We start from the raw sequence: 26,629 nt of genomic DNA, 5'->3' as shown, positions 1-26,629 counted from the left end.
CGACAAGGGTGCGTCTCCGACATCGCCATGTTCCTTGTGTTCTTCATTGTTCTTTCTGTGATAATGATTTTGAAGATGATTGGCATGTCTTTTTTGGGTGTTCGGATGCAATTTCTTCTTGGCGGGCAGCAGGTTTGTATGATGTTATATTTCCCCGTCTCCATTCTCTTCCGGATGTTAAATCTGTTATTATTGATATTTGTAGTAAGGAAGACAAATACCTTGCTGGCAGGGTAGCTGTAATGATAGAGGGCTTGTGGAAGAATAGGAATGATTGGGTTTGGAATAATGAGAAAGAAGAAGCTACTAGACTTGGTTGGTTGGCCTTGCATAAGTGGCAGGAATGGTTTTCTGCTCAACAGGTACGTCACACTGACGGTAACCAAGAGATTCTGTTACATTGGAATAAGCCACCGAGTGGGTTCTTTAAGTGTAATGTGGATGCAGATTTTAACCGTCTTTTAGGCACAACGAACCGTGGGTGGTGCCTTCGGGATGATCATGGAGATTTTATTATTGCTGGTACAGCTTGGGATCGTGGTAATTTATCTATTCTAGAAGCTGAAGCCTTAGCCCTTAAAGAAGCTATCCTTGGAGTGATCAACCAACGCCTTGATTATGTTCTGTTTGAAAGTGATTCCCAGTTGGTTGTCCAGAGTCTTCGATCTAATACTCATGGCACTTCAGAGTTTAAGTTTATTATTTCTTCTATTAAATTGTTGTTACTAGATTTCCCCCACTTTGAGGTTAAGTTTGTTAAACGTCAAGCGAACTTGGTTGCTCATACCTTAGCTAAGGCGGCCAGTTCTTGGACTAGACGTATGTTATTTGATGAAATTCCTCCTTGTATTTTCTATTACTTGAATAATGAAAGAAGTTAAGTTTGATTTTGTCAAAAAAAAATGTCAATTATTATAGAGCACCCAATGTAATTAATGTTTGACAGAGTAGCTATACAAAAGTTCTCCTACTAAAACTTAAAACTTTTCTTTTAACAAAAAAACTGCACAAAGGTGCACGTGATGTTGAATAAGATAATAAAAACTATTTTGAAACTCTTAACATTGAAATAAATATATAACAAAAAAATGATAATGAAAAACATGATCTTTAAGCTGAAAAAGGAAATTATCTTAAAAATTAGAATGAATTTAATTAGCAATTAATTAGATGCACTAAGCAACCTTAACCAAAAGCATAATAGAATCAACCAAGCGGTTGAGCTCCATTGGCAAGGAGCCCCGTCCAAGGACGTACTCGGGGAATACCGAGTTCGATTCCCAGGCGGAACAATCTTGCTTGGCCAGTGTGCATGCCTCTCCACACGAGCCGGATTAGTGGTCCACCTGTGGTGGGTCGACACCGGTGCAAATAGCAAAAAAAAAAAAAAGCATAATAGAATCAATATACCTCAATTTATTTAATACATTATATCAGCAAATGAGAGAATCAACAATAATCTTACAACCAAAATAGAAAAATAATGGAGAATATAAAAAGTGAATATAAAAAAGTATGGGAGGTACCTGCATTTATCTGTTGTTCCTTTAAAGAAAAATCATGAAAAATTAATTTATTCTCCTTGTAGATACAAAATTGATATAAAACAAAATAAATAAAAAGGAAAGAGATACATATACCTGCATCCTCTTATTGTTAGATCAGTTCATATTCCCTTTGATCATTCTGTGTAAATTCAGAAACAAAAATCAATTTCACTGTAATTAAAAAACAAAGTAGAGAAAAACAGATGTATGATTATACAAGAAATAAATATAAAAATTTGATTATTTGATAACATGAAACTAAAATATTTGTACATATCTGAAAATGAAAGTAAAACATAAAATCACCAGACCTTGAACATAGATATCTCTGATTTGTTATTGGATCTAGATTCAAAATCTCATCCACAAACTTTTATAGATCTGGAGAAGAAAATGGAAAAGAAACAAAAATATGAGTTTCAAATTATGAAACCCTAATGAGAAACATAAAAAAAAAATTAAAATAAAATTAACAAAGAAATCAAATAAAAGATGGAGATTTACCTAATTTCATAAAGGCTCATTCATCAAACTTCTCTGGATTACAAAGTTCCGTCCATAATATTTTTACAGCTCTGAAAATAAAAATAAAACATAAAATCATCAGAACTTGAAGATAAGATACCTTTGATATACTATTAGCTCCAAATCCAAAATCTCATCTACAATCTTCTACAGATCTGAAGAAGAAAATAGAAGAGAAAAAATAGTAGCTTTAATCAATAAAGTTATAACAAATTCAACACACAAAAAATATTAACAGGTTTAAAGAAATGAGAGAGATTTTGAAAGAGTTGAATGTTGGTATAGTTTTAGGAAAGATATTCAACCAAATCCATAGTTGCAAGCAAAGCTGATAGGTTCAATGTGCTGCAGACTTTGATAGGATAGGATGGGAAAAAAAAGTAACAAATGGTATTGAGAAAAGCAACAGGAAAGAAAACTGAAAAGACAAGCAAAATGTTGAGTAAGGGAAAGGAAAAGCAAATAAAAAGGTTATCTGAGTGTAGAGTTAGTGAAAGGAAAAAATTGGATAAAGAGGATGTCCACGTGGACAGCCTAATTGAAGAGAATTTAAAAAAAGGGTATAAATGGTGCTTCAAGAACATCTATCTTTCTTATATGATAGATAAGAACTATTTCATTATTTTTAGTAAACACTAGATTGTCCACCCGTGCTCCGCACGGATATATTAGAAATAAAACTACATTATTTTATAATAAGTCATATTAAATTTTTTATTTGTATATAAAATTACTTTATAATCCATTTAGATTATGTTTGGAATTATACTTTTAATTTTTTAATGAGAAACAATAATGCAAAAAGTGTTTTATATTATTGTTTTTTCTAGATTATCAGAAGATCTATTATGATTTCATTTATATATTAAAATAAGTAAATTATTTTAAAACATTATGATTATAGAAATATTACTACTTGAAGTATAATAAGCTTAACATTTAATTTATAATTTAGATTAATTTTAGTACAAATGAATATAATTGTATCAATCATAGTGAAAAGTATGTAGATATTAAAATTTTAAAAGCACAATTATGCAAATTGTAACAATCGTAGTGAAAAATAAGTAGATATCAAAATTTCAAAAGCACAATTATGAAATTATGTTGTAGTAAATCATGTTATTCTATATATAAAACATTTACATTGTAATAAATCTATATAATACACAAATGGTTAAATATGCAATTATTGATTATATTTTATTAATTAGATCATATAGTATTAATTAAATTTTTTATTTATTTATTAGCACTATTATTGATTTTATTTTATTAATTAGATCATATAACTTTTATTAAATAAATATTTTATTTATTAGCATTATTATTTATTAGCCTTATTATCAATTTTTAAACATTACAATTTCGAATACCAATTAATTAAAATAATAAAAGGAAAATTTGACGATTTTTCTTTGAAACAATAATCCAACTTTAAAAATTATTGTACTAACTTATTTTTTTAATATAATACTAACTGACAATTTAAAATTTTGATGGGTGGATAATGTCACTAATATTCTAAAATGGAGTTTTGATTTTTTTTATAATTAAAACTTGGAATTGATGAATAATCATAAATGGTGAGAAATGACTTTTAATTCTTTTAATAAGTCATTAATGGTTGAATATAAACTTAGATTCATAAATTATTATTGGTCACAATTAAAATGAAATAAAAAATAAAACTTCATAACAATTAAAATAAAAATTAAATATTATTGATATGTACTAATTATATTGTAAGAATCTAGATTGTTAGAAACAATATGTTTAAAGAAATAAATTATTTTTTATAAAGAATAACAAATCAACTATTCCATGTAAATATTTTGAAGTTGAGATGAAGAAAATTAAACCAAAGACTAACAATTAAATATAAATTAAATATTATTTGGATGGTTATATTCGAAATAAAATCATAAGTGGAAGAAGAAAATTAAACAAAAACAATCTAATTGGTAAGTTATATCTGGATGAAAGCATGTGTATTATATTTTTAGAAATTTGACAATAATAGTCTTATATTTTCATCTTCATTCTAAGGCTAGCCGTTGGTTTTTATTTGTTGACGATAAAGTTTCAAATAGAAATATCAGAAATTAATTACAACAATAAACAACCTATATTAAAATAATAATGAGTATAAAATATGATTACAATAATAATTAAAATTTATATTCGAAAGAAAACATAAGTATTATTGTTCTAGAATTGGGAAGAAAGAGGAAGGAAATTAGAAAAAAAAACAATACACAAAAACTAAACTAAAGCATATATTTAAATTCGTTCTAAGATTGTTATTTGTAGGAGCAGAAGTCGATTAGACTCTCATTCAAATTGTAAAACCTGAAAAATAATAATTAGAAATTATATTACACAATAGAAATATGAGTATGAAATGAATTAGAATAGAATCAAAATAATATTTATGAAATAAATTCAAATATGATCAAAACAATCAAACTAAAATTTATACGTACGTGCATGGAATTAATTGGAATAGATGAAAAAAATGAAACTATCTCAGAGCTTTTGGATTGCAGTTGATATTGCTACGAAGACCTGTAAAATAAAAACTGATGAGATAGTTACGTGTAGAGTGCAATGTCCTCAAGAATTTTATGAGTATTATACTAATTCTCCACGATTTAAAAGACTTTTCTCGAAAGATGGAAGACACAAAAACTTGCATGAAATATTATCCCAAAGAGATATTTTAACCCAAAATACGTTAATTTTTGAAAAGATAATTTTTCTCGTATACATCTTTCTGTTTTTTCATCCCAAAATCTATATATATTAAAGACCTCTTATTTTTTCGTTTTAAAAGGAAAATTTCCTTATGAAATTTTATTACCGCATTTAAGAGTCATTCAACAAAATGGAATGTTTCATATAATACATTAATGTTGGCAATATCAGTTATTGATTAAGAATATAATTGGGTTCAAAATCAAAGTATTGAAAATAAATATTCGACATTTAAGAATACCGTTCAACAAAATTTTAATTAATATTAAAAACAAATTAAACTATTCATCACTCTTAATTACATGGCAGCAAATAGTAATCAATATTATTCCTATTCATTATTAACGTATTCATGAGGTTTAAATATATTGGTTAATTAAAAATATTTTAATTATTATTTGTAAATGAAGGTTAATAAAAATAAATTTCTAATTGATTTTAATAAAATATTTCTACATTAACTACTTCTTTTTTTTAATTATAAATTATTATATAAAGTTATTTATATTTATTTACATATTTTTAATGATTAATATATATATATATATATATATATATATATATATATATATATATATATATATATATTAAAATTGTATTTAGATTTTTAAATTTTCTAATATACCTTAATAGGTAAATAATTATATTGCAATTTTTAAAAATATTATTTTTAATCGTGTTAGTTGAACATTATATTATTATTATTATTATTATTTTCGATTATTTTTATTAGCTTAATATTATATTATAATTTTTTTAATAGTGATAGTTGATTATATTATTTTTTTAATAGTGTTAGTAGAATATTATATTATTATTATTATGATTATTATTATTATTATTAGCTAAATATTACATTATAATATAAAATTAAATATATGATTTTGTCACTAATTAACAATTTATATAAAAATATGAATAAAATTTTAAATACTTTTATTCTTACTTGATTTCTTTTATTTTAAGTTTTTGGTGAGTAGTAATTATTAATATATTACTTTTTTGTTTTTTAACTTTTTATATTATCTCAATTGTAGTATATTAGTTATAATTTAATTGATTACTAACATGAATTTTATAAAACAATTTTTTATTTTTTGAATTAAAATAAAAAGAATGAAGAGTTTTATTCTTTATTTTTAATTTATAAGTGAATAGGAATAGGAGTATGTATAGCATTATTATCGTGAGTTTTATTTTTTTAATTTATAATTGAAATTGGTAATTAGTATATTTAATGTTTTTTTCCAAAGTTAATATGAAGATGACATGTCAGCATTTGATTACTATGAAGATGACATGTCAACATTAGGGTTAGGTTTGCGTTCAAGGTTGTAATCATGACAACCTTGGATTTATATTAAGTAGATAAATAATATATATTTTGTTTTTTAAAGTTATATATAATATAATTCTCTTTCAAATAAAAAACTTTAACAATAATTTTAAAAACTATTTCCATTTCTAATATATTTCTAAGGAAAATTTTATTTTCAAACTTTCAAAACTAATTCTATTTCTATTTTTAATATATTTCTATTTTTGTTTTTTAATAAAATTTAATAATAATTATTTCTATTTTTAAAAGTTATATATAATATATTTTGTTTCTAATAATAAACTTTAATAATAACTTTAAAAACAATTTTATTTTTATTTTGATTTTTTAATAAACTTTAATAATAACTATTTCTCTTTTTTAAATTTATATATAATATATTATGTTTTTTAAATTGTATAAAAATATATTAATATATTCTGTTTTTTATATTATATAAAATATTTTAATAAATATATAATATATTCTTTTTATAAATAAATTTATTTATTTTCCAAAATATTTAATAAAACTTCCGTTTTAATAAATTTATATATTATAATATATATTAATAATGTTTTTAATAAATATATAATAAAATATAATAATCCATTTTAATAAATATATAATAAAATATTTTTTTTTAATATATAATATTCTTTAGTAATATATATATATATATATATATATATATATATATATATATATATATATATATATATATATATATATATATTCTGTTTTAATAAAATATTTAATAAAAAATTTGGTTTAAGAAAATATTAATTAAATATTTTGTTTTAATAAATATATATAAAAAATATACTTCAAAATTCTATTTTTATAATATTAAACCTCACAAACTCTAAAAAAATATTTTTTTTTTCTATAAAAAAAATACAGCTAATAATTTAATACAACAATCAACAACCCAATATCTGGAAAAAAAAACATACATCTATTAAACCTCACAAAATATGGAAAGTAAAATAAAATAGCAAAAATACCTTCCATAATAGCTCTTATTCAACTAGCAAAAATACCTTCTTCTATCTTCTTCAAAAAAGTTTCATGCAAGAAAAATCTTCTTCAAACAAAAAAAATAAATAAATTGAAACAAAATTAAAAACAGAAAATATTCTAACAAAATAAAAAAATAAATGACAAAGAAAGAAGGGTTAATCCTTTGGGACAAAATTAGGAATTGGAATGAGGTTGTTGGAAATTGGAATGTTAGGGAGACAATATTGGAGAAGGGAGAAATTGGTTTCTGGAAAATTGAGAGAGAATGCGTTTGTTTGGGAGAAAATTTGGGAGAAATATGTAGGACAATCAGCAACATGAAATTCACGTCGTTGCGAAATAAAAATCATGTCACGACAAGCTAACGCTAATATGTTTGCCACGGGATTATCATGACACTATAAAAGATGTCAGTCAACCTGCTCCTCATCCACTCCTTGTCGGTCGTTATTTGATTTTTGAGATTTTTGAATGTGAGGTTGCAACGTGATTTTCACGCCACAACTTGAATTTTGAAAATTTTGAACTTTCCCCATGTGCAAATAAATTAAAGAGAAGATCAATAGTGTATTTTACTATCATAATCAGTATTACAATAAAAATCAATGCAATTTATGCGTCCAGTCAAACTTTTGCCACTGATTAGAAAAGGTTGCAAGAGTTTGCTTTTGTATCTCTATTGCCTCATACTTTGGAGGTCGGTACATATCTTCTTCCGACAATTTCAGAATCCCTCTAAGGACGTTCAACCCAAAACTACTCTTGAAGTTCTTTTCATCGTCAATAACATGGACAAAACCACGGTCTATACCAAATTCTACATGAAAATAGGAAAAATGCTCGGGAATGGAGTTACGCAGTCCCTTTTGACTGGTGTCAATGAGCTTTTTTGCATTGTGCTGGCACCATTCATCTTCTGCTTCGTCAATGGCCTGCGGATTTAAGTCATTTGAAAGTGAGTTTATAGTTGGAAACCATTGTTACAAAAAATAAACTAATGGATAGAAAAAACAGTGCACAGTAAACAACAATGCAAGAATTTACACAAAGATCGGAATAACAATAATAATCTCAAGTGAAAACTAAGTAAATGGGTGATTATAGAAAATCATTTTAACGAACAAACTTGTTGAGTTCCTACAGGTTTGCTTTCAACTGAGTTTTAACCACATTTGGCACTCAACAGAACATGTACAATAAAGGTTGTGCAAATAAGCTTTAGAGTTAAGCTGAAAATTAAGCAGCTTCGGGATAAATTGTATAGTTAGTTTAAAAAGGTTTTACTTAAGTAATGAAGTAGGTAAACTTAAAAAGGTTTTACTTAGAGTAATGAAGCATGTGCGCCTGACCTTTCACTATCAAATTTGTGGTTCATTTTCTCCAAGTTAGCTCTCATCCAAATGTCTGTGTATCTAAATTAGTTTAACAATGGGAAGAGAAACTAATAAATGAAAGCTAAAAGTATTTTATGTTGGTTTTTAGAAGGTGATGCAATTATGTGAAGCCTAAATAATACGTTTCAAAGATACAGATAAATGAAAGCTAAAAGTATTTTATGTTGGCTTTTAGAAGGTGGTGCAATTACGTGCAGCCTAAACAATTCATTTCAAAGATACAGATAAATGAAAGCTAAAAGTATTTTATGTTGGCTTTTAGAAGGTGATGCAATTATGTGCAGCCTAAATAATACATTTCAAAGATACAGATCTACAAAATAACCATGTTTAACATCTTACCTTCTTAAAGTATAAAGGTGCCTCTTTAGCAATATCCTTGGGTAAAGGAATACACTCAATCATGTTGTTGTGTCAATCCCATTACAGTTTCGAGAAACACTACTTCTTTATCTTGCTTTGCAAACATCATAATGAGGCATTTTTTGAAATTTCGGATTTCTACCCACGTCTCATTATCCACAGATCTGGTAGCTGATTCATGCTGTCATATCAAGGGATAAGATAGAGTTGCAGATTAGGAGTCTATAACAGAAAAATAATAAGGTTCTATATGACATAAATTAACAGACTAAAAATCAATTCATCTACTTTAAATTCATATCAACTTTATACAACTTAAAGCTACTTCCAATTCCAAACATGCAATAACATTCAAAGCTACCATGTAATTTAACCTATTACAATATTTGACTCACCAACCAAAGAACTTAATCACTTATATTGCAGGGACTTTACTTCAATATTTGACCTCGCCAACCAAAGAACTAAATCACTTATATTGCACTGATTGTGCTCAATAAACAACAAACTAATGCTTCTTTCAACTTGAGGCAACTCTTAAGAAAAACATTAATAGTAGTAGAAATTAAACTTACATCAATGGGTAGAATGCAGCAATGACCAGGCATCAAGGGCTGCACCCGTGGCAGCCTAAGATATGTGAAGTTTGCAATGGACACAACAAGATGCATATGCCGATTTGAATTCTTCAAACAAAAGTGGCAGCGGTCTTTTATGGTTAACAATCGATTTGTTTTCAAATTTACCCTTTTAGAATCTCTTTGGATCGGTTTTTCATAATCTAGTGAATTTTCTTCGGTTACCCTTCTTTGTCTACTTTTTATAGCACGTAGATGAGCCCGGTCTGGGGCAGCTGCTTTTGATGCAACAGATGCAGTCAACTCACCAAGAGAACAACCCCACCTTTCTTCCACAACCTGTACATAGTAAATATGTTAATAATCATTGAACCGTAATTAAAGAACAAAATGACAAATAGAAAGAATAGTAATGAATCTATAGTTGGAGAGCGAAATAATATGAACAACATGAGACAATTTTCCTTACAAGGTTCTCAGCATTCTACAAACAAAGCAAATGCTAACAATTCAGATTGGTCTTCCCTCTACCCCAGTATTGTCGATGGCGGATGGCCAAAATTCCGCCATACCGGCCATTTCGCAGCGCTGTTGTAGCAAATTAAGGCGGAAACACCCGCAATATTGGCCGATATTTACCATCGCGGCAAGCCCGAAAACCACAATTTGATAACACTGCTCTACCCTTACACTAATCTTAATAACTAAAAAATATTATTTTATTTATATCCCCTCTATTCTTCCAAGCAAAGACCCTTCTGTCCTAAGAGAATAAAAGTAAAATGTACAGAATAGATAGAGAAAAGGAATTACAAAAACAGAATTAAGAATATGTGAAAAGCAAGTGCATTAAACCTCTTGAAAGTTCCGTCCTTCTCGAGCTGCTTGCTCTTGTGCACACTTTAATGCTTTGAGTCTCCAACTTACTCCTCCATCTCCAACAAGGGAAGGCGATAGAAGTTTGCATGCAGCAACAACAACTCCATCACTTTCTTCGGGGTAACCACTTCCATCATCCTTTAGATAAGGATTCAATTCCCTAGGATTTGTCTTCTTTGACTAAAAGAATGAAGAAAAAAAATAGTTAGTTTTGATTAAAGGATCAAAACAAGCTGCAACCAAAAGGAAAGTATTTAAGATAGACCATAAATACATACACTTCAACTGTTGGGGCATCATTAGGGTTAGACACTCAAACAAAACATGCAAAGATACATGAAAAATATTAAACAAATCGCACCTAAACCATTTCTCTAATATTTAGTTCATTCGTACTACTTGGATCATATGTTTACACATTACTTAAATTCTAAGTCGTATAAATTTTCTAGTTTTACCTTTCAAGTTTAAATAAAGAGAGATCATAAAATAAAATATATAAAAACTTGACAGAAAAAACAGAAAACAAAGAGGCTTTCTTTGTGGACACAAAAAATATCAATATAGATTTTACACTAAGAGATGTACCTCCTCAACTTGAACTTCCACAGACAGTTTCTCATTTGTTTCAAAAACTGCAGGCATCTTAGTTTTAAGCATCCAATCCAAGCCCATTTCTTTCCTTATAATGTCCTTGTCACTTGTAGAATTGGCTGCAATGCGGGTAGGTTCAGCTTTGATACTCTTTGTAGCAGACTTTTGACGCTTCGTTCGGCCACCCAAAGAACCAACAGTAACATCGGAAAGATTAGAGTCGTCTTCAGATGTATATTCCTTACGCTTTTTTTACAATCCGTTTCCGTTTTGTATTATAGTCCCGGTCGCTTTCACCTTTCCTCTCATGATCATTTGACTTGTTGAAGCAGACCTGGTGACGGGGAATGAATTTCACCCGAGAAAGCATTTTGTAGATTGCTAGAGGTTAGCAATGCCTGCACAAGGATAAAAAGAATCAATATCTTAAAGGAGAGTAGAAATCCAACACAGGAACAAGGAACAATAAATGCTAATCGAAATTATAATTGCTAATACACATGAAGAAACCCTAATCGAAATGATAAATGCTAATAGACATAAAGAAACCGTAATCGAAATGATAATCAGCGAGCGAAATTGAAATTAGGTAGAATAGTTTTAGAAACAAACCTCACTTAACGGTGGGAAGATGAAGAAGGAGCGAACGTGGGAAGATGATGGAGCGTATTGCAGAGAAGAGAATCTGAGAGAGCAAACTCTACCGCCAAAAAAACTCTTGACTAAAATATCGTTGATGGATTTTATTTTAAGCTCTTATTAAACAAACTAGTACTAAATATTTTATGGAAAATTTTTAAGTGGACACGGATATAAAAAAATTGTTTTTGCATATAACCAATCACTTAATTTTAATTAATTAAAAAATGAATATAAAATTTTCTCTATTCTTAATAATCTCAATCATTTCATAAATTTAATTAAAAATAAATTAAAATAAATTAAAAAATTATTCTCTTCTTATTAATTGTTCATAAGAATATGAATTTAGGTTCATATCATATAAGAATTTCTCATTTTAAACTATACTATTACTTAGACCCGTGCGAGGCACGGGTTAAATATTTTCAACGTAAAAAAAGTATTATAAAAACACTTATAATTTACAAATTTTACTTATATTAAGATTACTATTGAATAGATAAAATTTGATTGTTATTAATAGTATACATAAAAAGTTTATTTAACTATTTTTTTTTTAAATTATAAAATAATTTGAGCATTTCTAATTTACTAATAATTTGTGTAAGTTTTAAAAAAAGATAATGTTAAAATTAAAAAATAAACTAATAGTTTTTTAATTGATTAATTAAAATTAAAATAAAAGTAATGTGCTGCTATACATAAATAAGGGGAATAAGAAAACGTTGTAAAAAAAATTTAAAAACTAATTGGTCATATTCATAAAAGAGTAAAATAATGAATATTTTTAAAATGTATAAAAGGTATAAAATAAATAATATTTTCACATTTGAAAAAAATTGTGAGCGTGCTATAACTTATGAACATATAATAAGTTGTTTCTATAGGCTTCTGGTCTCACAATATCACAATCTTTTTCACATAAATTGCTTCATTATGTTCAAATATAGGGAAATGCATGTGGTGATGGGCGTGCTCGTCACACGAAAGTACTTGCTAATGGCCTTGTTGATGATGCTTGGGAATTTATCGACGGCAAATGTATGCTTCCTGAGCGTCCTCCATTATGTATCGTTAAAATTCATTATAGGCTCAAACATTATCGCATATATATTTTGTTGTTGTACTCGAAGCTAATCATATATTAGATTATTCGTACTACATTAATATTTATATTTGAGGCATTTCCATTCTTAACAAATCAAGTGTTAATGCAAAAGAGTTAGTGAGGGTAATGAGACGCAGGACCTCTCAAATGAAGGGAGGTTTGCACTTAGGAAAAAGGTTTATGTGTTGAAGAATAAAATAGTTAATTTCATCGGGAACACGTATATTCTTTTAAAAAGAAATTTGCTAGACTTACTCAACTATAAGCTCTTTAGTATGTATGAATATTATATTGCTCATTCATTATTTTTGTTTTCCTCTTTTCATGATAAAACCACTCACTCACTCAATATTTAGTATGTGTGAATATTATAAATATTACACATAAATTAGCAAAGTACTCGTGTGCATTGATAATTTCCATTGCGGCTTTTTCGCAGGTAGTTTGAAACAGAAAATTACACTGTTTCACAAATCCAAAAAATAAGAAAACAGCACGAGAGTTATCAATTGAAGGAAATTGAAATTGAGTCACCTACGTAGTCCCAAACTTATGATCATCATCATTGATATATCCACTGGTTCATCGCCGACAAAAAGAACCTTTAATGAATTACACGTTTTCAACAAAATCAGACATGAATTCATGCACCACATTCAACTATCAAATATTAAAAAATGAAAATCATTGTTTGTAAAAGTACCAGAGCTGGCATAAGGACTCCTTAAAGCTTTATTTTGGATGATAAAAATGACTCTCGTGGATATATACGAACTCCCAATTCCCTAAATATTAACTTCAAATCATTTCACACAGTATCAATCACCAAAGTATCTGAAACTAAATGCAAACCTGCAAAATACAACCGACAGCAACTAAACTTTCATTAGGCCCTCCAGTAGAGAAGCTGAATACATATTGAGAAGGCCAAACAATGAGAATGGAAACCTGTAATTTTTGACATTTCATTCACCACTCAAGCAACAAAAATCACCATTTTTGACACAGAATGGAGTTGTTTTCCCTTCATTAACCACCACCCTGATTTTAATATATTGTTCATTAAAGTTAAGCTCAACTAATTCATTTATGACATAACTGAACCAATACGTGCTAAAATATGACAGATTCATTCTTGCAACCAACAATCAGACAGTAGTATCACAACTTTCTCATGATTCGTTTTAAATTGTGATGTGCAACTGCGATTGCGGTCTCAACATCAAAGATTGGGACATAACATGCAAAATCCAAAACCTAAGGTTGTGCACATAATTCAATATAGTATTCATCATCAGTTTCGTCATTCAAATAATCCAATTTTTTTGGGAGTAACAAATTATTGTTATGACAGTCAAACCTGTTGGTACTTAGTCTTCAATGAGAAAATTTGATCACTGAAATCCAAACCAATTTCATTGCCTTCTTCCGAACTTGTTCTCAACCATAAAAAACCATTACTATTAGCAAACCTTGAACAGAAAATATAACCAGTGATGCATGAAATTAACACATAACATAAATACCTCTATGCATATCAGTTGCATCAGGATCATCAATTCCTAATGAAATCTTAAAGCTGAAAATCCTATTACCCTCGTCATCATTAAGTTCCTCACCACCAGGAGGAAGCACCATGAAACATTAATAGTATTTCATCATATACAATTTATGATTCAGTCCTCAATGAAATGGAATCAATATTCAAAGAACCAAAAAATCGTATGTCTGAGAAGCACACTCACTTCCTGCTAGATCCACAAAATTTTGTTCAAAGAAACTAACTCTTGGTTCATTTCATCTACCCGACAACAAAAATAAAACAGCCTATCTTGCAAAGAATGTCTTAAAGCACCTGTAGAAAATAAAACAAAGCATATAAATACAAATGCAATTAATCAATCCAGACAAAATAGCAAAAATGCATAGATCAACCACTTTGTTCTATGTCAATTGGAAAAAATTTAACTAACTTGCTGAGATTTATTTTCAAGTTGCTCATAGAAGTATCTCATTGCAGATCAATGCAAATTGGAGCTCTGGTAGCTCCATTCTCACAATTAGGCTGAAGAAAATAAACATTAACTGTCACTTTCACTTCAAATTTCATTTCATCTACATAATTGAGATTATACATTTTCTAAAACCTAACTTGCCAAAACTGGATGTCCATTAAACTATTCAGAACCGCAGATTTACCGCACCTTACAAAATCGAAATCCAAATTGAAATTTAAATCACAATATGATGGATTAGAAACTATGATTAGTGATTATGAAGAAATGAAATGGATAAGACTTACGTTGCCGAGAGGGAAATTCATCGTCGTCCAAGGAATCGAAGGTTATGGGTGAGGGAAATTCGTCGTCGTCCCAGGAATCGAAGGTTATGGGCGAGGGAGGTGTGGATTTGGGAAGATCAGACGGTGGAGATGGAGTAAGATTATGATTTGGGTTGGGATCGGTGGAAAGAGTGAACGACGAAGATGGAGAAAAAGACTCTTGGATTCTTGTGGTGTTGGGTTTGAGAAACCTAGGTAGGAATATGTGAAGCGTTCAAATGTTCTATGCGAAAGTTGGGGGAAGAGTAAAAGGGCGTGCCCGTTGAAATTCCCCCAAATCACCGAGAAGAAATAATTTATGTCATGGTGGGCCACATCAAGTTCTCATAAATAATAAATAATAAAAATAGTGATTAGGAATTAGTGAAATAATTAATTAAATAATAATAAAATAATTAAAGTTAATTATAGTAAAATTACTATTAATAGCAAGTTTTAAAATAGTAAGGCTTTTAAGAAGATGATACTTGGCAAACTTGCCAAAAAACTCATCTTGCTTTATTATATTGTATGATCCGTGCCTTTTTATTCCCCTTTATCCATGCCTTTTTTTATTCATAATTTTTCCGGTTGTACACATTTTTATCTTTTCTTAGTTACAAAGCAAAACTAATTAAATTTTTAATGTGTTGAAAAAATCTCTATTAGATTTAAAATTAATACATGAATTTTTGAAGAAAAAAATTTTAATGATCATTATGAATGAAAATGTTATACTCACATAAATAATGTGATCGGGTGCATATGCTCAGCTGATTTGATTTAAGTTACTAGATGAACATACTAGATGAACTTTAATAATAAATATTCAAAATATCTTTGATCAACATAATAATAATAATAATAATAATAATAATAATAATAATAATAATAATAATAATAATAATAATAATAAACATATAATTAGTTACTTCATTGCTTAAACGAATGTCTTGACAATCTAGGATAGTTGATTCAACATTTTGACAATGATGTGGCTCCTTTAAGACTTGATGTGGACGTCAATCTCTTCTTCACATGCATAAGCTTGACCCTTTCGAATCAACTGAGTTAAAGGCGAAGCTAACTTCGAAAAGCCTTTGATAATCTTTTGCAGTACCCAGCCAAACCCATAAAACTTATCATCTATGTAACTAAATTTTGAGCCTCACATTGCAACACTGCGTCTACCTTAGACGGATCAACTGTTATTCCATCATTGGAGATCACATGACTAAGGAAACCTACTTCTCGCAGCCAGAACTCACACTTGGACAACTTAGCATACAACTTCTTCTCTTGCAAGGTCTTCAGCACAACTCTCAGAAGTCCTACATGTTCTTCATATGATATAGAATACATCAAAATATCATCTATGAACACCACGACAAACTGATCCTAGTAAGGATGGAAGATCTTATTCATATGCTCAATGAACAAGCCTGGGTGTTAGACATACCGAGCAACATCACCGAGTACTCATAGTTATCGTATTGAGTTATAAACAAGTCTTCAAAATATCTTCAGCCTTTACTCGAGTTTGATGATAACCTTAAAGTCATCAATCCTAGGAAGAGTATACTTATTCTTAATAGTAACCTTATTTTGTTGTTGATACTCAGCACATAGCCTCATGCTACCATCTTTCTTCTTAACCAACAACACTGACGCTCCCCACAGTGATACAGTTGGTCTGACAAACTTCTTCTCTAATAGATCTTCCAATTGTTTCTTCAATTTGCTTAACTCTGATGCGGGCATTCTATACATTGCCATTGACACATGCCTAGTACCAGGTACTAAGTCTATGGTGAACTCAACTTCATGATCTGATGGTAAATCACTAATATCCTCGGAAAAACATCGGGGAACTCACACACAACAGGCAGCTCAACACTCGCAGCCTCGCTTTCCACTCTCATGGAAGAAAGCAACACGAGTACTTGATTGTTTTCCCTTAAAGACATATATATCTGACCAGCGGACACGAATCTTGAATCCATACCACCTTAAGATCGAGTCAAAAGCATTTGCACAAGTTTAAAATTTCAAAAATATCAATTTTTGTGAAAATCATGTTTTGAGTCGACTCATCCGTGTTAGGATTCGATTCCCACTAATAGTTTTTGAAATAAAATTTGCTGTCAAAAAATACTCGATACGTAGAGCCCTTGGAGTCGACACACAGCATTAAGGAGTCGACTACCTCGAGTTGTGGGTCGGCTCCCACTGAAAGTAATTTTGAAAGTAAAATCCATGTCCAATATGGGTTGACTCTCAACCATTTGGAGTTGATACATAACACGAAGGAGACGACTCCCACGTCGTATGTCTAGACTTCTAACGAAGTATTTTTCTCAAATTTTTTCTATCCACTTGGAGTCAACTCCCAAGCAATATGGGTCGACTCCCTTGCCCTTAGGAGTCAATTCCTACTTTGAATGAGTCGGCTCTCATTATTGAAACCCAAAATATACAAAGATTTTCATCATCTTCATCCTCTCTCATCGCATACAGACAACCACTACACAAAATCCTTTTATGATCAATAGATAGCTTGATAAGGTCCAATTAGGATTTGGTGTAATCAATTGGGTTGCAAAAACTTTGGGGGTTTCAAGATAAATCCATTGTGTTTTACCTCCAAGATCAAGGATTTATTTAGGGGTTTTTCATAAGATTGCAGAATTTAGATTCAACCGAGTGAAAGCTTTAAAGAACTAAGGTTTCTGTCAAAGGAGTAACAGTAACCAGTGGATCACTTTGGTAATTTGGGGTCAGGATACATTTGCAATTTGGATTCAGCCGAGTGAAGGCTTTCAAGAATGTGGGTTCTACCAAAGGAGTAGCGATAGACACAAAATCAAATTGGAAGTATCAAGTTACTTGATCGAGCTCTGGTCAAGGGAAGAGAAGAATCCAGGATCAACATCAACCATAGAGATTTGAGGGTTATATTGCTACTCATTCTCTTGTAACCAACATTTACAAAGGTTAATTTTCATTATCCTAATTCCTTTAGAATTTGGGGAAGACATACCCTTAGCGAGGCCGCTTGGGGAACTGCCTAAACAAATCCTTGTGTCTCTCTGTCTCTCTCTCACTTTCTTTTACGTTTACCTAAAACTTATTAAATCTTTGATTGTGCGATTGATACTTAGATATTATTTCTTTATTTAATACTTCAAACAATGATGATATGCTTGGAAAGGGTAGTGTAGGTAATCCCTCTTCTACTACTATCAATGATCTTATACTTGTTAAAGGTCTTAAACATAATCTACTTAGCATTATTCAACTATACGACATAGGATAAAAAATAACTTTCACAAATGAATGTTGCATAATTCATCATAATGAAAAGAAATATCAATCGTTTAAGGGCTTAAGGGTAAACAATATCTATATGCTTAACTTGGATGGTGTATCCTTGACTATCAATAAGTGTTTAGTAACCATGAGTGAAGACTCTTGGTTATGAGTTATGACATAGACGCTTAGATCATGTCAACTTTGATTTACTAAACAAGTGGTCTTAAAGGATCTAGTTATTGGTCTACCAAAAATTAAATTTTTAAAATGCCACATATGTGATGCCTGCCAAATTGGAAAGCCAACAAGGGTCTCTTTTAAATCCAAAAACATAGTTTCAACTTCTAGGCCTATTGAGCTTCTCCGTATGGATCTTTTTGGTCCCTTAAGGACTAAAAGTTTAGGTGGTAATTACTATGGTTTTATTATCATAGACAATTTTCTAGATTTTGTTGGACCATATTTTTGCATAGTAAATATGAAACCTTATCGGCTTTCTCTAGTTTTGCAAAGTTATCCCAAAATAAAATGAATTTGAATATAGTTGCTATTCGAAGTGATCATGAAGGTCAATTTGAAAACCACCTTTTTGAGGATTATTATAAACATGGCGTTGAATATAATTTTTCTGCTCTTAGAACTCCATAGCGAAATGGTGATGTGAAGAACAAAAACAGTGTTTTAGAGGAGTTGACAAGAACTATGATCAATGAAGGTGATCAACCAAAATATTTTTGGATCGATGTGATTAGCACGGCTTGTTATGTTTTAAATAGGATACTTATACGTCATATTTTAAACAAAACTCCTTATAAACTTTTTAAAGGTAGAAAACCAAATGTTCACAACTTCACGTCTTCAGATATGCAAGTGTTTTATTTTAAACAATGGTAAGGACAACCTTGGAAATTTTGATGTGAAAGCTGACGAAGGTATCTTCCTATGATACTTTCAATCAAGCAAAGCTTATAAAGTATATAATAAGAGATTACTTACTGTTGAAGAGTCAGTGCATATCACTTTTGATTAATCTTATCCAAGAAATGTGACGAAAGGTATTTCCTTTAATGACGCATGTTTATCTTCATAAGACATACTCAAAGACACTGAAGAGGGAACTGATTAACCTGAAATAGTGAAACCTGAGGAGAGGAAGATGACGATCCTGAAAATGAGAAGGATAAGAATCCAAGTAAAGTGGATGATTTACCCTTGGTCTGGAAGTCTTCAAAGGACCATCCAATTGACAACATTCTTGGAGTAACTACACACTCTAAGATAAGTAATTTATATTATCACTTTGTTTTCATGTCTCAAATTGAACCTAAAAGCTCAAAAGAATCCATGCTTAATGAGCATTGACTTATGGCCATGTATGATAAGTTAAATCCATTTAAAATAAATGATGTGTGGAACCTTGTCCCACCTCCGCGAGATCATTAAGTTATAGGAACTAAGTGGGTTTTTAGAAATAAATTGGATGAAAATGGAGTGATAACAAGCAACAAAGCTCATCTAGTGGCTCAAGGATATAACTAAGAAGAGGGCATAGATAATGAGGAAACATATGATTCGGTTGCCCGCCTTGAGGCTATACGCCTTTTACTAGCTTTTGCATGTTCCAAAAATTTTCAAATTATTTCAAATAGATGTGAAAAGTGTTTTCCTTAACAGTTACATAAGTGAAGAAGTGTACGTATCACAACTTCCCAGTTTTGAAAATCATAAGTATCCTAATCGTGTGTGAAGTCTCAAGTCCAACACAAGAGATACGAGATCTCTGGGGTTCATTTATGAGATATTGTAAAGACCATTTGGAGCAAGATGAATTTAAGCAGATTATTAAATTAGTTTTCGACGATATTTTTTGATCTTGTAGCAAAACTTATTCAAATTCTTTATCATCAGGTTCAGTGGAAATCATGATGGAGATGAATGGATCCTTTATTGACCAAGAGGTTATGAGTTATGATCATAATACCATTGATGTCAAAGAAATTTCCAAATTTTGATCTAATAGGCAAACTTCTTCCATTGGTAATGAAGAAGACGTTGTGTTGGAACCCTGCATTCTCAGTGAAAGGGCTTGTATTACTCGTTAAAGAGGAGTATCAGACAAATATTTTTATTTTTATTTGAGGGTGATTGAGGATTTTAAGATCCTCTTTCCTTTTACTGATTTTGAATCTGACCTCCTCAAAATCCTGAATATCGCCCCTCCCAGCTACGCCCAAATGGTTCGGGTTTCATAAAAGCCTTTGAGATTTTTTGTGAGGTAGGGAATATTATCTCCACCTTAGGTTTATTCTTCTCCTTTTTTGAACTAAAAGAGGCCGACAAGGGAGGATGGGTTTCCATTAGCAGAATCTAGGGAAAAATTTGAAGGATAGAAAAACACTTAGAAAGGGGGGGTTTGAATAAGTGTAGTCTAAAAACTTGAACGATAAAAACAATTTGCACAGTTATTTTTATCCTGGTTCGTTGTTAACTAAACTACTCCAGTCCACCCCCACGGAGTGATTTACCTCACCTGAGGATTTAATCCACTAATCGCAACAGATTACAATGGTTTTCCACTTAGCCCACGACTAAGTCTTCTAGAGTATCCTGATCACAACCTGATCACTCTAGGAACAAATGCTTAGACACAAGCTAAGACTTTCTTAGAGTATCCTGACCACCACGTGATCACTCTAATTACAACTGCTTAGACACAAGCTAAGACTTCCTAGAGTATCCTGATCAACACTTGATCACTCTAGTTACTTACAAATTAATGTAATCAATTCTAAGAGTATTACAATTGCTTCTGAAAAGCTATAATCACAACAGTGATATTTCTCTTAAGGTTTAAGCTTAATCTCACTAATATATTACAACAGCAATGTAGTGAGCTTTGATGAAGATGAAGTTTGAGAGCTTTGATTTGAACAGCGTTTTAGCAAGTTAATATTCACAGAAATCGTCAACCTTGCTTCTCATCAGAACTTCATATTTATAGGCACTTGAGAAGATGACCGTTGGGAGCATTTAATGCTTTGCGTATTCCGTACAGCATTGCATTTAATGTTTCACGCTTTTGTCAACTACCTCGAGCCTTGTTCACGCTGTGTCTACTGACGTTGCCTTTAATAGCTTCCAACGTTCCTTTTGTCAGTCAGCGTAGCCTGCCACCTGTACTTTCTTCTGATCTGATGTTTGTGAATACAACGTTTGAATATCATCAGAGTCAAACAGCTTGGTGCATAGCATCTTCTTGTCTTCTGACCTTGAAGTGCTTCTGAGCGTGATACCATGAGAACTTCAGTGCTTCTGCTTCTGAACTCAAGTTCTTCTGATGCTTCCATAGACCCATGTTCTGATTCTGCCTTGACCATCTTCTGATGTCTTGCCAGACCATGTTCTGATGTTGCATGCTGAACCTTCTGAGTCAAAGCTTCTGAGCGCTGATTTGTGCATACTCTTTATATATTTCCTGAAAGGGAAATTGCAATGTATTAGAGTACCACATTATCTCACACAAAATTCATATCCTTGTTATCATCAAAACTAAGAATATTGATCAGAACAAATCTTGTTCTAACAATCTCCCCCTTTTTGATGATGACAAAAACATATATAAATGATATGAATTTGCGATCAGAAAGAGCAGACGGCTAAAGACAATTTACACAGCTATAGCATAAGCATGTGAATATGTCTCTCCCTGAGATTAACAATCTCCCCCTGAGATGAATAATCTCCCCCTGAAATTAATACTAGAAGAATTTTATAAATAAAAGACTTCCTTGAGTATTTCAGTAGAGACGTTCACAGTGCTTGATCTTCAGAGCATTCATGGTTTCTGATTGTTGCTTCCATTAGGACAACTTCAGAACTTTGAATTTCTTTAGATCCTCAGAACATTCACAGCTTCTGATTCTTGCTTCCATCGGACTGCTTCAAAACTTGAATTTCTCTGATCTTTAGAACATTCCCAGCTTCTGATTCTTGCTTCCATCGGACAGCTTCAGAACTTGAATTTCTTTGATCTTCAGAACATTCGCAGCTTCTGATTCTTGCTTCCATTGGGACAACTTCAGAGCTTGAATTTCTTCTTACATCACTTCATGCTAGATTGTATCAGAACATTGTTGAATGTACCAGAGTATCATCAGAGCATCTCTACATCCTGAAATGTTACAGAACAAAACTAAACGACAAAAGTCTGCATGAATGAGTCAGAACATAGAATATGTTTCAGAATACATAATATGTATCAGAGCCATATAGAATGTATCAGAACAAATAGACATAATGTTTCAGATCATATTCTATCATCAGAATATCTGAACATCTTCCTTCTTGCTTCTGATTCTGAAGCTTCATAGCACTCAGCTTGCTTCAAGAATCCAAGAACTTGATTCATCTTGTTGCTTCTTATGTTGATCTTTAAAGAGAATCTTCAATTCCTGCAACAACACAACTTAAAGCATAAAACTTTTCAAGTTCTGTTAGTAATGTGGGGCCTTTTTACCCGGTAACTGATAATATTAATCAGATTATTTATCATATATTTTCTCCCCCTTTTTGTCATAACATCAAAAAGAATATAAAAGATTCAGATGTAGAAAACGACAAAGGAAAGAAACAGAATCAAACTTTTCATTGATTAAGCAAACAGAATTACAAAAGATGTATGCAGAATAAGCAAATGCAACAAGGAAAGAAAACTACAAAGACCAAAGACTAAGACCCTAGCCTAGACAAAATCTGCGCCACTATGTCATGAACCCCGTCAGTGCTTGCAGTTTGCCTTGCCATGAAGGAGCGAAACTCAGCGTTGGCTGCTTCTTGCGCGTCCAAACGAGAAGCCAGCATAGCTTGATTTTGATGCAGAGCTTCCAAGGTCTCCATCAGAGCTGAGGGTACACCAGAAGAAGAAGCACCAGAACTTCTGCCAACAGGGACAACAATCTCAGCAGGACGATCTTCTGGAAGGTCTTCAGCTTCTGTACCTTCCATCTCAACATCTGAGTCTGACTCAGGAGCAGCCTCAGCATATTCTGGTTCAGGCAACTCAGAAGCTCCAACTTCCAACACCTAAAGAATAGCTGCTAGGTTTGTTGGAGGAGTAGGACCAGCGACTTCAGTAGGATAAACCACTTCTGAAAAGACCATGTGAGGAGCACTTTCAGAAGGGTTCATTCTGAACCAATCAAACAACCATTGAAAATCTCCAGTCAGCACAAGATACCTTGGTCCACGATGTCTCTGCAGAGATTTTCTTCTACCATCTCATCTGAAGGTATCCTCTCTTCAAGAACTCTTCTGTTCCTGATGAGATGGTGATAGCTGCTTTCACCAACTTCCAAGAGAAGACCGCGAGCCCCAGGTGCTTCAATCATGATCATTCTCTGGACATCCTTAGCCCTAACCAGAAAATCCTGACGAAAGGCTTCCCAGAGGTTGCAGGTAGCATACTCATCCAGATGATTAAGGTGAGCAGCACCCAGAATTTCCAACCAGCTATTTACATCTGAGTGTAAAAGCTCTAGAAAAGAATGAGTGGTAGGTGTTGGAGGGTTGACAGTGAATCTGGAGTCAGGAAACACAAAACTGTAGGGGTTAGGTGTTCTGGTGGGAAAAGGAAGTGAGAGCGGTGAGGAGATATCTGTGAGATGGGTTGAGGGGGAAGGGATATCAGATGGTGGAGATGGTGGTTCCAGAGAGGTGAATGAAGAGGAAGAGGTGGTGGAAGTCTGTGAAGAGGGAGGTGATTGAGGGATACCATCAAGGGGTTGATACACACGTCTAGAGTAGTTTCCAGACATCATAGCTTCAAAGGGATTCACCTTGAGAGGGTCATAGGTGATCCTTACTCTTTTTGGTTTGTTTTCTGGTTCATCAGTTGCCTTTCTCTTTTGTTTACGATTAGTTTCTTGATTTGCAGAACTTGACGAAGAATTCATGATGAAGTTGCAGATAGTGAAAACTGCTAAGGTTTATGATATGAATGCAAAGAGAGAGAGAGCGAAAAAGAAACTGAATGCAAGAGAGAGAGAAATATAAGAGGGAAAAGAAACGTTTGAAGAGTATTAAAAGAAAAAGAAATAAAAGGAAATGATGGATAGCATTTAATGTTACGTGACGTGAGGAGAGATAATAATGACAAAAGAAGTGATTAGCACAGTTACCTAAGTAGGCGTCCCCTCAACTGCACGCACGCTTGTCCAGAAATAGTGAACACGTGTTTACCATCTGGATAGCCAGTTACAGCTGTTTTACTTTTAAAGAGATTCTGAGTCAACTTAGACAATGAAACGTTAGTAATAACAGAATCACTACTTCTAATTGATTACAATCAGAACTTCTTATAAAAGACTAATCCAATCTCATTTCAGAAGATACTCATACATAAGATCTTCTCATCTTCTCATTCTGGGCATAAATCCATACTGATATTCTTCAGAATGAACTTAAACCTATCTTCAGCAAGGGGTTTTGTAAAGATATCAGCCCATTGATGGTCTGTATCCACAAAGTTTAAAGATATAACACCCTTCTGAACATAGTCCCTTATGAAATGATGTTTAATCTCAATATGTTTAGCTTTTGAATGTAAGATAGGATTCTTAGATAAACATACAGTAGAAGTATTATCACAGAAAATAGGAATGTTACTCTCATATATATGATAATCTTCTAGCTGACTCCTCATCCAGAGCATTTGTGTGCTACAACCAGCAGCAGCAACATGATTGCCTATGTGGACGACATGATTGCCAAATCAGAAAATGAAGAAGATCACATACAGAATATGACAAAGTTATTTCAACGCTTACGGAAGTTTCAGCTTCGCCTGAATCCCAACAAGTGTACCTTTGGTGTCTACTCAGGAAAACTCCTTGGTTTCATTGTCAGCAAACGAGGAATTGAAGTAGATCCAGACAAAGTCAAGGCAATTCAAGAAATGCCTTCACCCAGAACCGAGAAACAAGTTAGAGGATTTCTTGGACGTCTGAATTACATCTCGAGATTGATATATCTCATGACTGCAACTTGCGCTCCTATTTTCAAACTTCTACGGAAAAATCAAAGTTGCGTCTGGACAGACGATTGTCAGAAAGCGTTCGACAGCATTAAGGAATATCTGCTCGAACCACCCATTTTGTCTCCTCCAGTGGAAGGAAGACCTTTGATAATGTACTTAACCGTCTTAGAAGACTCCATGGGTTGTGTCCTTGGACAGCAAGACGAGACAAAGAGAAAAGAGCATGCCATTTACTACCTAAGCAAGAAATTCACTGACTGTGAATCCCACTACTCCATGCTCGAGAAGACGTGTTGTGCTTTGGCCTGGGCTGCCAAGCGTCTCCGCCAGTACATGATTCGACATACTACTTGTTTTATCTCTCATATGGATCCAATCAAGTACATCTTTGAGAAGCCTGCCTTAACTGGGAGAATCGCCCGTTGGCAGATGTTGTTATCAGAATATGACATTGAGTATCACGCACAGAAAGCCGTGAAAGGAAGCATTCTAGCTGAGCACCTGGCTCACCACCCACTCAATGGTCATGAATCAACCAGTTTTGACTTTCTGGACGAGGACGTCATGTACCTCAAGATGAAAGATTACGACGAGCCACTACCAGACGAAGGACCTGAGATAGGATCCCAATGGGGCTTAATTTTTGACGGAGTTGTCAATGCTTATGGACGAGGAATTGGGGCAATCATTGTTACACCTCAGGGTACCCATATTCCATTTACTGCCAGATTAACTTTCAAGTGCACAAACAATGAGGCCGAATATGAAGCTTGCATCATGGGTCTCGAAGAAGCCATGGATCTAAGAATCAAACACTTGGATGTATACGGAGATTCTGCTTTGGTCATCAATCAAATCAAAGGAGAATGGGAAACACGCCAACCAGGGCTAATTCCTTACAAAGACTACGCGAGAAGATTGTTACCATTCTTCGACAGGGTAGATTTTCATCACATTCCTCGCGAAGAAAACAACTTGGCTGATGCATTAGCCACACTCTCTTCCATGATTAGGATAAATCATTGGAATGACATTCCTCGGATCGATGTTATGCGCCTGGATAGGCCCGCTCATGTTTTCACAGTAGAAGCAATCATCGACGACAAACCGTGGTATCACGACATCAAAAACTTCCTTCAAAAGCAAGAGTACCCTCTTGGGACGTCAAAGAAAGATAGAAAGATTTTGAGAAGGTTAGCTTGTAGATTCTTCCTGAATGAAGATGTTCTGTACAAG

The 26,629-nt window shown here is 32.1% G+C and overlaps 2 long non-coding RNA genes and 1 pseudogene across 7 annotated transcripts; all 3 read right to left on the bottom strand.

The window, feature by feature from the left end:
• Nucleotides 1–1,521: 1,521 nt before the first annotated feature.
• On the bottom strand, nt 1,522–2,362 carry LOC131631884 (uncharacterized). Its single transcript, XR_009292861.1, has 3 exons — nt 2,052–2,362; nt 1,859–1,928; nt 1,522–1,686 (listed from the first exon to the last, which is right to left on the bottom strand). It is a non-coding gene; the product is annotated as an uncharacterized LOC131631884 (long non-coding RNA).
• A 5,059-nt stretch (nt 2,363–7,421) lies between these two features.
• On the bottom strand, nt 7,422–11,718 carry LOC131631873 (uncharacterized; annotated as a pseudogene).
• Nucleotides 11,719–12,997: 1,279 nt separating this feature from the next.
• On the bottom strand, nt 12,998–15,319 carry LOC131631882 (uncharacterized). 6 transcript variants are annotated; one of them, XR_009292859.1, is made up of 7 exons: nt 15,031–15,319; nt 14,702–14,793; nt 14,255–14,583; nt 14,089–14,161; nt 13,677–13,769; nt 13,432–13,580; nt 12,998–13,330 (listed from the first exon to the last, which is right to left on the bottom strand). It is a non-coding gene; the product is annotated as an uncharacterized LOC131631882 (long non-coding RNA). The 6 variants fall into 6 exon arrangements; XR_009292856.1 differs by having other exon boundaries at nt 13,432–13,769; XR_009292858.1 differs by having other exon boundaries at nt 13,677–14,583.
• Nucleotides 15,320–26,629: the final 11,310 nt, after the last annotated feature.

This window comes from Vicia villosa, unplaced genomic scaffold (assembly GCF_029867415.1).
Source record: "Vicia villosa cultivar HV-30 ecotype Madison, WI unplaced genomic scaffold, Vvil1.0 ctg.000879F_1_1, whole genome shotgun sequence".
NCBI lineage: Eukaryota > Viridiplantae > Streptophyta > Magnoliopsida > Fabales > Fabaceae > Vicia > Vicia villosa.
This window is presented reverse-complemented; position numbering and strand designations above follow the sequence as displayed.